This window comes from Anser cygnoides, chromosome 3, assembly GCF_040182565.1.
Source record: "Anser cygnoides isolate HZ-2024a breed goose chromosome 3, Taihu_goose_T2T_genome, whole genome shotgun sequence".
NCBI classification, from domain to species: Eukaryota; Metazoa; Chordata; class Aves; order Anseriformes; family Anatidae; genus Anser; species Anser cygnoides.
Genome location: NC_089875.1, coordinates 83,117,778 through 83,135,064, shown reverse-complemented (window position 1 = coordinate 83,135,064; position 17,287 = coordinate 83,117,778). Strand labels below are relative to the sequence as shown.

The 17,287-nt window shown below is 44.6% G+C and overlaps 1 protein-coding gene across 2 annotated transcripts in view; it reads left to right on the top strand.

The window, feature by feature from the left end:
* Positions 1–2,959: 2,959 nt before the first annotated feature.
* ANKRD6 (ankyrin repeat domain 6) overlaps positions 2,960–17,287 on the top strand; it is a 116,097-nt gene continuing 101,769 nt past the window's right edge. The window contains exon 1 of one of the 2 annotated variants that reach the window (XM_048049517.2): positions 2,960–3,071. The gene's annotated coding sequence lies outside the window, so the exon portion shown is untranslated. Of the gene's footprint in view, positions 3,072–10,384; positions 10,403–17,287 lie in introns of those variants that run through there. The other variant, XM_066994538.1, reaches the window with a different exon arrangement.

Below are 17,287 nucleotides of genomic sequence, written 5' to 3'. Positions count from 1 at the left end.
GGTCCAACCACCCCCCTACCACCACTATCACCCACTGAACCATGTCCCTAAGCACCACGTCCAGCCTTTCCTTGAACACCCCCCGGGACGGTGACTCCACCACCTCCCTGGGCAACCCGTCCCAGTGCCTGACTGCTCCTTCTGAGAAGAAATGTCTCCTCATTTCCAACCTGAACCTCCCCTGGCGCAACTTGAGGCCATTCCCTCTAGTCCTGTCACTAGCTATCTGTGAGCAGAGGCCAACCCCCAGCTCCCCACAATTTCCTTTCAGGTACTTGTAGAGAGCAATGAGGTCTCCCCTGAGCCTCCTCTTCCCCAGACTAAACAACCCCAGTGCCCTCAGCCGCTCCTCACAGGACTTGTGCTCCAGGCCCTTCACCAGCTTCGTAGCCCTGCTCTGGACTCGCTCGAGCACCTCGATATCCTTCTTGTAGTGAGGGGCCCAAAGCTGAACACAGCACTCGAGGTGCGGCCTCACCAGAGCAGAGTACAGGTGGACGATCACCTCCCTGCTCCTGCTGGCTGCACTATTCCTGATACAAGCCAGGATGCCGTTGGCCTTCTTGGCTACCTGGGCACACTGCTGGCTCGTGTTCAAGCATGTTACACAGGACCACTAAGAGAAGCTGTAGTAATAAAAACTCTACAGGAGGATGGAATTTTGCAGCACCCAGCGGGCTGAGCTGCACTCATCTGCCTGCCGTGGATCTGCATGCTCATCTGCATGCCTTGGACCAACGCTGCAGGTGGACCACAGCGCGCTGCCCACGGCGAGGCTTCTTCTGGGGGGCTCCTGGTGATGCTCCTGCTGTCTCACACCACCTTGGGCACTGGAGCCGTCCCCCCGTGGTGGTAGGACTGGAGCAAGTAGCACTGGGAGCTGAGCTTGCTGTGCTCCAGCCCACATTCTTCTGTTTCTATCCTCTGAGTGCCCCTTTGTGGTGCTGTTATCAGGAGGCTTTCCAGGCTGCCCTAATCCACTTGAGATAATGGAGGAGCACTTTTTTCTGTAGGGGAAGGAGAGGAGAAATCCCTTTTTATGCCATGTCATGCCAAATTACCCATATGCAAATGTGTTGAAATGCCTTTCTTTCTCCTCAACTCATCCACCAGCTTAGAAGTTTTGCTTGAACGGATTTACAGTGTCCCAAAAGGCTACGTGAAATATTTCAAAGTTAAGTCTGCTACAAGAAATTGGGACCAAGAGCTTTTACCAGTGAAATTTCTAGCATTATGTCATGGGACGGCCCAGGGGGACATTAGTCTGTTGAAAACTCCTGACTGAAAGCGGAGAAAAGTTTCCAGGTCTGTCATAAAGGGCCGTCTGTCTCACTCCGGTACCGGCTGATCACATCTGCACCGAAAGGGCTGTTAGGTTTCAAGGCTGGCGAGGGGAAGTGAGTCTTGCCCACAAACCTGACAGTATTAGGTTTCTTTTGTACCAAGAGCTATGAAACATCACCAGTCACTGAGAATAATTTGGAGATATTAAAATGCTAAATTAGGGTGTAGAAGCTCAGGAATGACAGGGCTGATTACAGTGCAGTTCTTCCCACAAATCTCATGCCAGCGACCGCCTGCTTGGCTACGGCTGCAGGTTCAGAGCCACTTAGACTCCAGGCTCAACTCCAGATAGGTTTTTTGAGTAGGGCTGAAGCATTTCTGCCAACCCCTCGGCAATATAATCTGACCTGGGCTCTGCATCAACTTCAGGAATTACTCCTCCTCTGTCTCTTTGCTACCAAGTTGTTCTGCGTCCCCTCTGCACTTGGCTTTTTCTCTTTTTTTTTCTTTTTCCTTTTCTCTTTTTTTTCTTTCTCTTCTTGTCTTCCTTTTTCCTTTCCTTTTTATTTTTATACTTTTTCCTTTTTATCTTACTTTTTTCTCTTCCTTTTTCTGTTCCTTATTTTTTCCTTTTTTTTAATCTTTCTTTTTCTAGTATCTCTTTAACACTAATCACTTGCTTTCCTTTTTTCTTTTTTTTTTTATCTTTCTCTTTTTATTTATTTATTTTTAAATCTTTCTCTTTCATCTTTTGTCAGGTCATTGAACTTCAAAGCCTGTAGCACATAATGAAACAGCGCCATGCCTTCAGTCACGGGACTGGTAGTAAGGGCAGGTAGACACGGGGCTGAGTCTTTGCATATACACCGTGCATGATATTGGATGTGCTTGGACTCTGTCAGAGAGGAGCTGAGTTTCACAAACATGACAAAAACTTTCTGTTTCAGGCAACTGAGGGAATTCATGAATTTCTCTTCTCAACAGGAAAAAAAATACATAAGTGGCTGTTTGCATTAAACAAGTTTACAGTAATTGAGCACGGGTATGGTCCCACTAACATCCACACAACTGAGGGAGCCCACCCGCATCTACGTTTGCAGGATTGTGACAGCACCTCCTCGTGCTTCTGCTAAAGGAGAAAACCTCCCATTAGATTGGCTGCAGATCAATGCCAAGGAAACCTTTTTTTCCGCTATGCGTTAACATCTTGTTTCTCAATCGTAATGATCAAACGCAGCCAAAGTAGTCCTGCAAACATTTACGTATGTGGGACTTATTTAACATACAGCTTAACCGTTGCTTGCATTGCATGAGGAACGGCTTCTCTCTGGGTGCTTTCTGCTTGGGATGCCTCCCCTATTACGTTACTTACCCTACTCACACTGATTCCTTTCTCCTGTGCTGCAGCCTGGAGATGTTCCTGTCTAACTTGCCTTCCTGCCGGTTAGCGAGTTACCAATTTACACACGGAATTGCCCACACATGACTCAGGTGCACCAGAGGTCCCCGGCACCCTGCAGGAAGGAGCGGGGTGGGTCCCCCCAAACTCTCACCTCGGCTCCCTCCGACCTCCAGCCCAGGCTTCACCGCCCCAGGTACGGGGCCGAGCCACCGGCCGCCTTCCCCTCTGGAAAATGCGAGGCCACCGGGGCGACGGCGGCGGCCCGGGCCCGGGCGCTGCCGCTGGGTGTCGCCCTCGCAGCGGGCACGGCCCCGGCGGCGCCACCACCTCCGGGGCCGGCGGCCCGCGGGAGCCCAGCCCGGCGGCGGAGGCTCCGGCGGAGACGGTAGGGCTCGTCCCGGAGCCCGGCGGGGCGCGGAGCGGGCCGGGAGGGGGCTGCTCGGCGGGGTCCCGGGGCCGGGGTGGCCGCTGAGGGGGCTGCGGCCGGGCTGCCGCCCCGGGCAGGGGGCGGGGGCCCCGCGGGACGGGAGCCCGGGGAGTTACAGCGCTGCCCGCCCTCCCTCCGTGCCGGGGGGACCGGCGGCGGTGCGGCGGGGGTGCGGGTCCTCGCCGGGCTTGGGGGGCGAGCGGGGAGCCGCAGCGCTCTCCTGCCAACTTGTGAGGCGGCGTCTGATGGGAAGCGGCAGCCCGGCTGGGAGGCGTCCTCCCCGCTGTCGGCACCACCCGAAAACTCCGCTGGAAACGTCCCCGCCGTGCCGGGGGGCTCCCCCCGGGGGCAGGGTGATCGCTGAGCGGGGCCTGGACCCGGCAACGCCAACGTGCCAGGAGCCCCGGGCCTGGGGTGCAGCACCGAGAGTCCTAGACTGCTCTATTGCTCTCCCGAAACCCGCCTGCTCTTATTTTTATAGTTACCCTGTGTTTATTTGGATTTGCGTTCGGTATTTGTAGAGCGCCCGTGTCCGAAAGGACGTGTTGTCCGCTGCTGGGTGCCGCTCGTGCTGAAGGAGAAGACTTGGAGGTACAGAAAGTGGCAGGTGGATCGGTGATCTTCTCCCCCCACTAGCTGTCCACGTTATCTTAAAATGACCTACCAATGTTAATGCCGGGATCTGCCGGGAACATCTGTAAATCCATCTCTGTTCAAAGACGTAAAAATCTATCAAGGACTAAATGCTTACGCAGCGTTAGTTGGGCATGGTGCAAGCCCTCTGGTAGGACTGTTTGAGTGCATGGCTTGTTTTGAGGAGGAGAGTGTTATTTACCTAACCACCTTGCTTTCAAGGTGATACGTCCAGGTGTGCAGCTAGTTTTGTAACAATTTATTTTGGCAGGCCCGAGTTCCAGGTATTTTGTAATCTGTGTTCTCTAGATACTCAGAAAACATGCTGTTTCTGGAGATGCATGATTACATTTCCGCTCTTCCGATCGCAGGCAGGAAGATGTAGCGTAATGACTTAATTCAGAACTTAACAGCAATTTCTGAGCAGAAGTTACGTCCGCTGAATGTACCAAAAGTACCATTCACTAGCTGCATAACGTATGGGGCACCAGCCTTTAGATTTCAGTGGGGCAGAAGGTCTGTGAAGTCCATATGTGGCTGCCTGGTGTTGAGGTGGCGCGTGCCAGTTTGTGCTGGTGAGGCCCCCTTAGTCTGGCCGGAGGGGATGGGAATTCTGTAACAGAAGTGCTCTCACTACTTCTCCCCTTGTTGTTTGTTTGAAAAGAAACTTTAATCAAATTCAAAAGTGACTTTGTGGTAGTATTCCCTTGGGAAAGGTTTTTACTTTCCCCTGCTTCTTGATATTTACCCACACCGTGCTTTCAACCTCATGCTGGAGACTGACTTTGAGCGCTACAATAAAATAATCCATAAGGGATCAGTAAAAATAAGGTGATCAGCCTCCTCTTCATCCAGGATCTTTTCTGCAAGCTTTTTGCAGAGCTCTTTTTTCTTTTCTGGGGAGGAACAGAAACGGTGGGGATGTTGGTCTAAGTCAATACGGTGTAGTTGCAGCACCTGGCTTAGGATCGTGTCCTGTCCCAGGTGGCATGTTCTGGAGCTCACGTTGTCAATCTTAATGATGTTCTTGCACTTGATTCGACGAATGATATCTTAAGGAATGAGGTTCTTGTAGGGTATGGTAATAGCGGTTAAGCCCCAAGTTGTATTTCTCCATTTATCTTCAGCTTCACCTTTGCACTTTGCCAGTGAGTCATCTTGTGATGTAAGAAGAAACCTTGCTGCCCCTTACTCTCTAAATTTGTGTCGTAGGACTAACAATATTTATCTGTTTGGATGGATGGCATAACAAAGAATGTTTGTAAATCACTTTAGGTTCTTAAATTAATTACGCCATCTGACAACATTGTTTTATTTATTTACTCTCATTAGTTTGGGATTTGTAATTCAGCAGTTAAGACTTAAGATAAACTTCCAGAGGGCTCACAGTCATACCTTTTCTTAGCGATACATCAGTGCAGCATGTCACTAAAGGAAGTATTTTATTTAAAACAACAAATGAGGTACCATATTTCACTTGCAAGATTGGCCTAGGGAGATACTTGTAGGAGACAATAATGAATTGTAATTGCTTGGGGTGGGGGAACTAAGTCATTTTCTCTCTTTGTTTATTAAGGAATTAAACATGTGACTTTAAGAATGATCCAACCAAAAGTAGAAAGTGTAGAGCTGCATTTTGGAGAAACCTCACTCAGTGATAATATTTAGCAAGGGCATAATTACCTTCTCTGCCTTGTGTCCAGCTACCAGGTCTCACCTCCATTCTCTTTAGCATTTCATATATGTATATATTTGTATGTATAGTATATATGTATGTATGGTATAACCTTACTATAACAACCTGTCCTTCAGCAGTACTAGCTAACAGGGAGTGGAATAGTCAAGAAGTAACTGTGCTGTTCCTAATGGTCCACAATCTAGCAATGGTATGCAAGAATATTTGCTATTATTTTACTCAGAAATTATTCTGAAGGCTTTTGTCAGCAGAGTTGCATGTAAGGTGGATGTACTCCTAGAAAAATATGGTGTGTATGCTGTATAATATTATTGACAGGTTTGCAGAAATCTGTGTTGTACATAGTTGAATCTGTTGAAGGTGTACATTCCTTTAGTACCAAGGAGAAATGTGATAGAGTGAAGTGCAGCCTTACTTGTTATGCAATTACAGGTTGCTTAAATTTTGTACCAGCATTTTATGGGTTTAAATTTGTCTCTATTTTTTTTGTGCTACTCAGGGAAAAAAAACAACATACAAAAACAACCTTCTAATCAAAACTCAGATTATTGTCTGGATGAGTAATTACATGAGGCAAAATAGAGATGAAATTTCAGTATCTCTGACAGGTGCACTCGCTCCTGATGTTTGTTTAATTCTTTAGAGTTTTCTCAGTCTCCGTCAGAGCATCTTAAGTATTGGTGGTAGGAGATTAAAGCGGTGTTTGCTGAAGTTTTTGTTTTACTACTTTGATGCTCAAAGGCATTCTGAGGATTGGAAGAGACATTCTGAGGATTGGAAGATTCTTCTGAGGATTGGAAGAGACAAAAATTATTGGTAGTGAAAAAACTCTCATCTGCGTATTGTAGAGCATAATGTTCTGACGGCATTCACAGTTTTCCCTCCAAAAGTATACCGCTCTGGGAAAAAAAAATCAGCCACCCATTTAGTGAGAAATAAATATTTTTTAAGCAAACGTGAGTTTAGCATCTTGCTGAGAAATTTAATGTAGATATTTTGTTGAAATTGAACCACAGGCTCTTCTCATCCTAACGCTTCAATCAGAAGAATACCTTAATTTTTGCCTATTTGAGCTCAAACAAATAATTACATGTGGGCCAATTGCCATAGGCCTTACAGTAATAAAAGTATTTCTTTATAATTCCTGTTCAAGTTCAAATGTGTTCATTACAGGAATTCAAATTCTTTGTGTTATTCACTAACTAGTGAAACTTAAAGTAGACATGAACTTCAAACCTAGCTGTATGTTCCACACGTTGTACACAAAGTTATGTTTGATAGGTAGTAGGTAATGTGGTTCATGGTCTGATTACTTGGGATAAGCCAAGCAGAGATTAAGATTAATTTGCACGGCAGTTTGTAAGCTGTCATTGATTCTAAAGCATGAGTTCAGTCTGGGAGCTTCTAGCTCTGGTAATACCATGGAACCTCTGTTTCTGGCTCTAGGTTATTGAACTTAAATTGTTTGTCTGCTTGTTCTGTATGTTTTGATATAGGTTGATGAAAAGGGCTATTTAAATTTTGTCACCTGTGCTTACCCAACCATGAATTATGTTCTGACTATAGCTTGTAAATGTTTCTGTTTAAAGTTTGATTCTTTAACTGATATTAAACCTAAAAATCCAGATCATTTTCTAACTAGCAAGAGCGTGAGGGGGCGGAAAGTCTTGCTGAGCTGCATGTTGTGGCTTCTTTCTAAACTTTTTTTTCCTCCTCTTGTCCGTATTTGGTTTATCTCATGCCGTCATCCAAAAGAGTACCGGGCTTGTGAAGGCAGGTGTTCAAAAGTTAGGAAGAGCCAGAATAAACATGTGTGAATTCCTGCCTTGTTTGTTGCATAGCTTTCACATGCATGCATGTCAGGATGTTCTTGGAGTACTGCTTCCCTGGAGGATGTGGTTGTGTATAACAGTCAATATAGAATCACAGCATGGTTTGGGTTGGAAGGGACCTTAAGGATCATCTAATTCCAACCACCCTGCCGTGGGCAGGGACACCTCCCACCAGCCCAGGTTGCCCAAAGCCCCATCCAGCCTGGCCTTGAGCACCTCCAGGGATGGGGCATCCACAGCTTCTCTGGGCAACCTGTGACAGGGCCTCACCACCCTCATAAGAAAGAATTTCTTCCTAACAGCTAATCTAAATTTAACGTTTTTTTTAGCTTAAAGCCATTCCCCCTTGTCCTATTGCTACACTCCCTGACACAGAGTCCCTCCCCAGCTTTCCTGTAGGCCCCCTTTAGGCACTGGCAGGCCACTATAAGGTCTCCCCGGAGCCTTCTCTCCTCTGGGCTGAACAACCCCAACTCCCTCAGCTTCTCTCCACGGGAGAGCTGCTTCAGGCCCCTTACCATCTTTGTGGCCCTTCTCTCAACTTGCTCCTACAGATCCGTGTCTTGTGCTGGGGGCCCCAGAGCTGAACACAGCTTGTGATCAATGTTGGGCGGCCTAACCAGTGCTGCGCGACAGCTTGGGTTCTTAGGTTATCTGGTTGCAGAGGGGTTGTCTTGGTACTCTCAGCAGTGTATTTTGAGGCGCCGTGAGGCACCGTGACTGTGTACATCATCAGCTCATAGGATCGTGCAAGGTTGTATATTGTTGTCCTATTCTTCCACGATGTTACTTTGTTTTCATAGGTCTTTGTCAGTGTTTCTGCCGCATGTTGCCTGAAATGGAAGGTCCTTGGAAACAACGGGGAGACTCTGTCCGACTGCCAGCACTCCTGTCCTGCTGCTGCTCCTCTGTGGCTCCCTTCTTCTTATTCCTCAGGCCCTTTGCCTGTTCTCCGAGCCCTAGGTGCATCTCAGGCCACCCATGGCTTTTAGCAGGGACGGCAGCTCCAGAAGGGGTCTCTCATGTGCGGCAGTGCGATGTCTAGCAGTACAGCCCTGCTGTTCATTGTGTGACTGCTAATTGGGAGCAGCCCTCAGGCACAAGGAGGATTTGGACCAAAGGGTTGAATCTCGAGCTGGGGATGGGTTCTCTGACCCTCCAGGGGAAACTTGCCCGCGGGCGAAGCGGGCTGTGGTTGGGGATGGGGTTTGGGCATATCCCTGTGAAGCAATGGATGGAAGTTCAGAACAGTGGTTGCTGTGGATGCTGGGCTTCAGGGCAGAGGGTAGCTGGGGCATGATGTGCTTAGTGTGGGTCTGCCTTAATCCTGGAGAAAAAGGCACGAAAGGCAAGGCTTTTAAAATTATCATGTGATCAAAAGTGTTTTTAAGTACTCGTCAAATCATGAAATCTTGTTTAAACCCTGATTTAAACCAGGCTTCTTCTAAGAGCTTGTTCCTTACTTTCCCTTTCTCTCTCATGACTTGCCTTCCTCCTCGTCTAAGCACCATCTGCTCCTGTGAAACGAGCCACTGAAGGTAAAATTTTTGGGTGCGTGACCTGGCATGGAGATGGATGAAAGCACTTTCATCTGCGTTATGGAAAATACATTTCGATTTGATGGAAATTAATTCTATAAGGGTGCAGATCGTTGTGTCCGCATTGCAGTGGGCTCATTTTCTTTTCCAGGTTGAGATGCCAATTAGTTTAAGCCAGAGTCGAGAGTATTTTCTGTAGGTTTTGTCAGCATCTGCAATGTGACATCTTAGCAAGACCTGTTGCTAGTCCATTTATATTGTGCTGATCACTTCTAAGTCAAAACCCCTTCAATTTTGTCATATGGGTCAGTCACTGAGGAAAGTGTCAGCTTTGTGTTTGGTTTTGTTTAGTTGTTTGTTTTAAGAAAAAGACACCATGAATGTCTGAGTTGTCATGTGTCAGCTCAGTATTTGAGTGAGTTTTTAACAGCGATCGCAGTGAATCATTTCAGGTGTGTTTTATGACGAGTTTGATGTCTATATGTGCGCTACACCTGCAGAAACTGCAGCCTGCTTGGAATCCTTCACATGAGTAATTTTCCTTCGTTTTCTTTCTGACCGCTTTTGTTAGAAGCCTGTGTCTGGCTGAAGCCTTCTGAGAGGATTAGGGCTGGGGGCCAGGGGCTGTGGAATTATCCACCTGCCATCTGCAGTCTTTTACTGACATTATTGTCCTGGTTTAAATCCAGATTTTGAAAGTACAGCGCTTTCTTATCATTTTGTCTCTTCCAGACTTGGTTGCAGCTTCTGAGTTCTTACAAGGATGTATTGTGTGTTTTGTTTTGTTTTGTTTTGTTTTCCACCGAAGCATCTGTCTCCACGGTACGCTTTTTCACCGACCTCTCCCTGATGACTGAGTTGCAGGCAGACATCATAGCAGCTGCTATGTTTTTTCATTTCGGAGTCTGAAGGTAGTTAGGAAACATAATAATAAATGTTTTGCTTTGGTGCATGTCGTGTTATCATTTTTATGGGCTGTCATGTGGTGCCCTACAGGCAAATGGGAGAGTGTCGGCCCAGAACACTTGGTGGTGTGGAAAAAGCTCTGAGGCAAGAAGTAGTTAGAAGGCTTTTTTCTTCCCACCCTGGCATTACACTACCTACAATTTCCACTTCTTCCATGGGCTTAGGTTGTCTGAAATCTAGCCTCTGGACTTGTCAGGGCTATGTCAGACGTCCCCCAGAAAAGAGATCATGGAGGGTCATGTCACGGCCCTTGGAGCAGATAGAAACTTGCTTCAGCGTGGGAGGAGGTACCTCAGCTTTAACGCGTGATGATTTCTTCTCGAGGTGTGTGCACTTCTTCCAGGAACAGCTGCTCAGTGCGCTTGAACGCCCGGCATCAGTGCAGCTACAGCTCAAGGCTACTGGTAGATATAAACGGGAGACTCTAGCGCGGAGTAAGCTGAGATGTGAATTTTAAGTACCGTGTTTTATTAGTGAATAATCAGCTGCTTGCTAAGTTGGGTCCTTTTGTTTCACTGTAAGACTACACTTAACCAGCTTGGAGGAGCCCAGCTTAATGAAATGCCGACCTGGCGAGCACTGGCTGAGGTTGTAATCCACTTGACTTTCTCCGACGCCGTGACGGTAAGCGAGGATGCCTCTGTGCACTGACGGGAGAGCTACCAGCAGGCTGGTAAAGCAGGGCTGGCTTTGGAGCACAGCCCAGGCAAGAGAGGGCCTTGATGTCAGACGTCTTGGTCAGTGCTAGGCTCAACATCTGCAAGAACAAATCTTTAGAGAGAATTAAGAGTACGAGAGAGAGAACTAGAATATGAGAAATAGAGCCATTTCTTCTCACCGGCTTTGAGCCTGACAAATGCCTGATGCTTTCTAGTATATTCCAAGCTGATTTTCCTCTACTTAATTATTCCTCAAATGGAAATTGTGTCTGGCCTTTGGTTGTCTCTGTTCTACTTCCTTGAAACGTTTATAGTTTTGCTTAATATTTTTCTGAGGGAGTGTGAGTTGATTACAACTTTCAGGATGCAGTTGAACGTTTTACAGTGCTGAATAAAGGTGGGTTTGATTTTGATCTCTGCTGTAACAATTGCTAGTGCACTCTTTGCTTTTTGACTGTGCTGATGCTTTTGTAGAACAGTCTGTTATAAATCCGAGATCTCATTCCTGAATCATTTAGAGCCCATCATTACGTGTATGAATTTGAGGTGTTTGTTTTTTTTCCTGCCATGAACCTATTAACATCAGTCCGTGTTCAAATTGCATTGAATTTTGCCTGTGTTTTTACCAGCTGGTTATTTGGTGTCATTAAATCCTTCTGTACCTCTTTGCGATCAGCGCTTGCCTTTATTCTGCATGATTTAATATTACCAGTGGATTTTGTCACTTAGCTGTTCCAATCTTTCTGTCTCCCTGTTGGGATTCATTTGCAAGTGTATCAAACACAGTGTGTTCGTGATGCAGATGGCTATGGGGCTGCATGGTTAATAGCCCTCCACTATGGTGACTGAGTGCTCTTTCTTTGTTTATTTTGTGTCTTCTAGTGTTTTTTTTTTTTTTTTTATACAGATCAGAACTTTTCCTATTGTCCCATAGCTGCTTAGTTTTTATAGTACTGATTTTTCCTTTTAAGTGGCCTTCGATCTAAAGCCTTTCAGGGCACAAACCTCCAAAAGGGAAATAAGTGAAATGGACCTTGTTCTATTTGCTCATCTTCAGAGACTGCGGTGGTGCTTCCAGCCTTCAGCGCCTGACCTTTTTCCTCACCCCCTTGGAGAACAGCATAGCTACAGGTGAAAGCAGAGAAGAGGTGATTTTTTTTCTAAGCACATGGGAGAGCTGCTTCATGCTGGAACGGACCGTGCCCCTTGGGGCTGCTCTTAGCATGTGTATTTGGGGGTTGGACGTGAGTTACCATGGCTTGAGGAACAGCTTTACGTCACTGAAACTGTGGTAGCACACTCACCGCAAATGTCAATTAGCTTACTTCAAACATCTTTCTTGTGTCCAAACAATCAGCATTCAACTGTAACAAGTCCAACATTGCAACTACATCCCCGCTTATGTCACTTGAGTATGCTATTTTGGGATTTAGTTTTGGTCAAATCTAAATTCCCTCAAATTCTGTCCCAAATTCCCTTGGTGAAATTATTTGACATGTCTCACATATAAATTTTACAAAGTTTATAAAATATAAATTATGTAAATCACTTCTAATCCTTGTTCCTTCTACTTTTCAGACCAGGTTTACCATTTCTAAATGTAGGCCTCTCTTGCTTGCTCAGAAGGTATCAAATCCTGTTCTCAAGGAGAATTTTGCACTTCATTTATTTGGAAGCAAGATGGGACCCAATGGGAAAAGTGAATGGCAGGATTAAAAAAATCAGAATGAATGTTTGCACTACACAGTATGCCACACCAGTAAATTGAAACGGAATTTGCAGTTACAAGCTCTGGTATACAGTCATTGAGGGAGTTTCTTAACTGAAAAGGAAATATTTAATATACGTATATATATTCCCAGATTCATTGTGTGCCTACAGGTGTAAATTAAGTTAAAAGAACAAAACCCAACTTTTTTTTTTTTTGCCTTTTCTCAGTTTCCCTTTATTCCTGTCCACCAACACATGTGCTTGGGAAGTCTGAAATTTCTAGCTTCCACACCCCATTACTCTTTCATAGAACTTATCCTTTAATGTCTAGTAACTCTGCAGACATACAAATGAGGATGCTCCTGCTTCAGTTATTAGAATTATGTCGGGTTTTTCTTCTTTTTGTTTTTAATCCTCAAAGTAGAGTACTTGGCATGGAAGCTAGAAGCATATTTTATTCAAAATCTAGCATCTATAATTTGGATGCATGCGTTTCCAGCTTTTAAGAATAATTATTTTTTGAAATATTGTATTAGAATGGATTTGCTTATATATCGTACATGGTATTTGCACATCCAGCAAGTGTCTGAATATAATTACGTGGGGTAAGCTGATTTTGGTAGCACACAGACAAATCGAGAAAACAGGTAGTAGTGCGTTCAACAGAACTGAGTGTAGCACTTAAAAAATCTGAAATGTTTATTTGTTCCCCTTATTATTTGAAATGAAGAACCTCTCCCCTTAACTAAGCTGAAGCATCTGTAGAGTGAATCCTTAGGTTGCTGTGTAAAAAGCCAGTTTAACCTGGGATCTGGCCTCTGTTTCCCAGAGATGGAGCAAAGTGTCAGTGAAATGGAAATCTTTGTGTCTTTCATAGCTCTGTAGCACTCACAAAACATATGTTTACTCTACTTTGGAAAAAAAAATAAATAAAATATACTTTTCAAGTAAGCTAAGCCAGGAAGGAAGGGTTAGCAGAGCAGAGTGCTACTGTAGAGGAATTTCTTGGCACATGATTAAAACACGTGCTAGAGTGTTTTATGTTAAGATAATGGGTTGCCGTGTAATTCTCTGGAGCTGTATGCTGACATCCTCCCCAAAATAGTAAGATTTTGAAAAGTGTACAGGTAGTGTCTCAGTCTGATTGTTTTGATAACTTAGCACTTTGATTTTTAGTAGCACAGGCAGGTACCTGTGGCATGTCGGTGTTTTTTACTTAAAAAACAAAGAAACAAATGAACCCTTGGTTTACTAGTTCTCATGCTTTGGATTTTGAAGCAATATACATGAATATTCCCTCCTCTTTGCCAACAGAGCAGTTTCTCTGGTCTATGTATCTTAAACTTACTAGTTCTCCAAATATACATGGTCTTTCAAGTAAAACAGGATAGCACAAAAGCTTTTGCAATGCAAAAAGTAGCAGATTTCACCACGTACCGTTAAAAAAAACAGCACTTCTTGTGCTCTATAACTGGAATTTTCAGGCCTTGTTTAATTGAAAATTAAGAATAAAATGATAGTAAAATAATTACTCTTCGTTTAACAAAATTGCCTGGGCTTATACATGAATAACATTATTGCCCATGGATAGGTAATTATCAACAACTTGTGTGTAGTAGAGTTATAATTAGTTCACTGTATTAAAACTCAGGTAGACCTGAAAAACAAAACTTTCAATTAGACTTTGCATGATTAGATGGTTTAAAGATATATGTGTATTATTGTGGGCTTTTTTAAAAATGTCACGCCATATTTTCTATTTTTGCCATATCAGATCAAAACCTGATTTCCGCACTGGTGTGACCAATCTCATTTAATTCAGTGATTATGTCCACATGAGTAATACTCAAGGAATTTGGCTTAATATGAGAAATGTCTTCCCAGAAGGAGATGTAATGGACTTGGGCTCAATATTAAAAAGAAAACACAAAACACACACACACAAAAAAGAAGGAACCGCAGCTTGGGTTTCCTTGTCCCATAGTATAAGGATCTTCAGTGAAGTCTCACCTTCCACGACATTAAATCTGCAGCCAAGATGATATGATGTTGGACAATTTCTGTAACTCAGCATGCAGGTCTGTGCTGCTGCTGAAACAATAGACTGAGTGTTTTAAGGTGCAGATAGCCTGACTAAAATGACATGTGTCGCAAAAGCTGATACACTTTCTCAGTGGAAAATGTTCGGTAGATAAATGTTTGTAGACGGTATGATATGTCACAATCACGGGAGTAGTTAACATGATAAAAATATATATATATATCAGCTTTCTTTCTGTTTACAAAACCAGCCTTAGGGTGGGACTGGAAGAAAGAGAACACAAATATAGAATATATTTGCCTTCTTTTTTTCCCCTGCTTTCTGCCTCCCTGTATTGGGCTGAAGATAAATGGGCAGACTAACTGCGTGGAAAAGAAAAAGGCACCGAAGTCAGTCCTCCTTTTCTGTAATTTCCTCTCTGTGTTATGCATCGAGAGGCTGTGTGGCAGCATGCCAGCCTTGATAAGGTATGGTTCCTGTAGTGCTGTTAGATCAAAACTATGCCGCAACTCTTCCTTAATCATGTTAAGCAGCCACGAGTCCAAAGATGGATTGGCCTAATTTGGGAATGTAGTTTGATGTTGTCTGTGCTGAAATGCCAAAGTGTGTTTTAGCCATATTAGGCCTTGGTCGTGGTTTCAAGGTAATGAAGATGCCCCTCGACGTTTTCTCTGCTGCAGTGCTGTTTCATTTTCCCACGCCAAATTCCTCTTCATCTCTTGCCACTTCCAAGAGTTTCTCTGTATTGTTCTTCACCTTTTTTTCTTGTCCCCTCTTTTGTCCTAGACGTACTCTCTCATCCTTGATCTAAGACTTGCCTGGTCTTCTTTGATCTGTTCCCTTACAAATCTTCTCTTTCGCTAGTCGTGTTCCTTACAGCGGTTACTGAGTGCTGAGTCACAGCTTTGAACCCAGACGAGCCACGAAGAGAACGTGAGGTAGTTTAACAGACCTTTACAAGAGAATTTGTAAGAGAACAAGAAAGGATCTGTGTCTCTCATGCTCATCCAGGTGCTCTTTGGCACAATGGTTGTTGTATGACATCCTCTGAGACTTGTTAAAAGCCAGCTACCTCCATGTTCAGGATTTTCTTCCTCACCCTCTTTTCTATGCTATCTTTCTTAACTTACAATCTGTTTTGTTTGTTTTTTCTGCTTTCACTTCAACCTTAGTATATTCAGGTCTTGGGGCACACTTTTCCATCTCAGACTATTTTTAACTCTGTCTCTTGCAACATAATGGCTCACAGGCTTTGCTGGCTGTTGATCCAGCTTTGTTAGGCTTCTAGCAATGCAGTGGTTTTATGATAACACTAGTCTGCTGTGCTCCTTCGTAGGAGTCATGAGTAAAGAAGTATCTATTGCTATCTGATCAGACAGGAGCTGCCTCCCTGAGAGTATTTTCTCCCCCATATGTGATAAGAATGGAAATGGGATCCGTCTGGGAAGTGTCTTTTGGAATATGAGAGATGTGTGCTGAGCTTCATGAGGGCAGGGAAGCAGAAGGCCAAAAGGAAAATCCTGCCTGCTTCTGGGAACATAGTCCAGGCACGTGAAATCCCAGTAACGTGGGCCTGCCCTTCCCCATTATTCCATCTTTTTTTCTTTTTTCCTGTATGTTTCCATTCAGGACGTGGGCAGCCTTTGTGGACAGATGGTTTGGATATTCTCCATGTGGTAAAACTCTTGCACAACCTGGTTCCTTGTAGTAGTACAAAGGGAAAAATGCTGAAATTTCAAAATAATTATTAACTATAAAGCAGGTACGCTGTGCTGCGTGATCCTTTTCCTTACTCAAAGTAAGGCCATCACATCTGGTTTTGGCTGTAGACAAACTGGAAACATAAGGAGATTGAAACGTGCAGCAGCCGTGTCCTCCACAGTTGCTGCCAGTGGCTGACCGAGGAGGGGTTTGCTATAGGAGGTCCTGACTTTACAAAGGTGCAGTGCCTGGCCTGCACAGTGAAGCTTTTCCAGATTTTACTTTCTTCCAAGCTGTGGGAAACCTCCACAGGCATGAGGAGGCTGAGCCTCTTTAAATCCAGCTTCAGTCCCTGGAGATGGCTTCCTGGAGCTCCTAGTCCTTTGGGTTCCCATGAGGTCTTCGTGTGTGTTGGGAAAGGTTGGGGAACACAGGGAAGTGGGGACACTTGTGTACCCTCTGCCCTATCAGCTCCCTGTATTTGACACAAATATTTCTAGTTTCTGCCTGCTTGATGAACCTGTCATTTGTGTGTAGCCATTAGGACAGAGTCGTCAGCAGGAGCTGTGATTCTGTCCTGCTGGGAGGAGCAGCTTCCAAAAGAAGCCATCTCTCTAGCAAAGTCTCTTCAGTCACCTGAAATGGCTTGTCTGTTACTTTTTTGTTTTTACTTTTTGTGTGTGCTAAGAGCCTTCTGCTACAGGGGATTTTTGTTTTTCCTGATTGGGTATCACATATCCGTGCAGCAGATGGCATGGGTCTGACAAATGGCCTTCAGTAAGGGTAAGCACAGCGAGAGTACGCCCTGAACCATCGGCATTTTCTTTGGTCTTTTGTAGCATCACCTGAAATACACCCTTGTGCAATGCTCATTATAGTCATCTAATGCAAGATCCAAGCTTTTGGGATAGCTATTTTCTTCTCTTATTTGTGTACTTGTACAGCTGGCAAGACTGTCGATAGGTACATGGAAGAGCGATGTGGTATGTAAGGTGAGTTGTGTTTAATTGAGCTGTAGCCTGCATTGAGAGAGGTTATGTAATAGTAATTTCAGTTACTTTGCCTAAAAGTGCCTTTTATCAACACACAGCTTTTTAAAATTAATTAATTGAGATCCTAATTTGCAACGTAAGTAGAATAGAACAGAAACATATATGATTTAGTTTATTTTGAGCGTGGTGCAGAGGCATTCCTAATGATTCAGATGTTGAGCGGCAGGTAGCAGACTGTTGCTCTGCATGGCCTTAGACTGCCAGAACAAATGAGGAAGGATGCTTTGGGAACTAAGCTAGTTAATGGATTGCAACAAAAGAGCCCTAGGGCAGGTGGCCATAAGTTGGGCTCAGTTACCAGGGGGAGATTCCCACCAGTGGACTCCAGTGTTGTACGGGGAGAAGT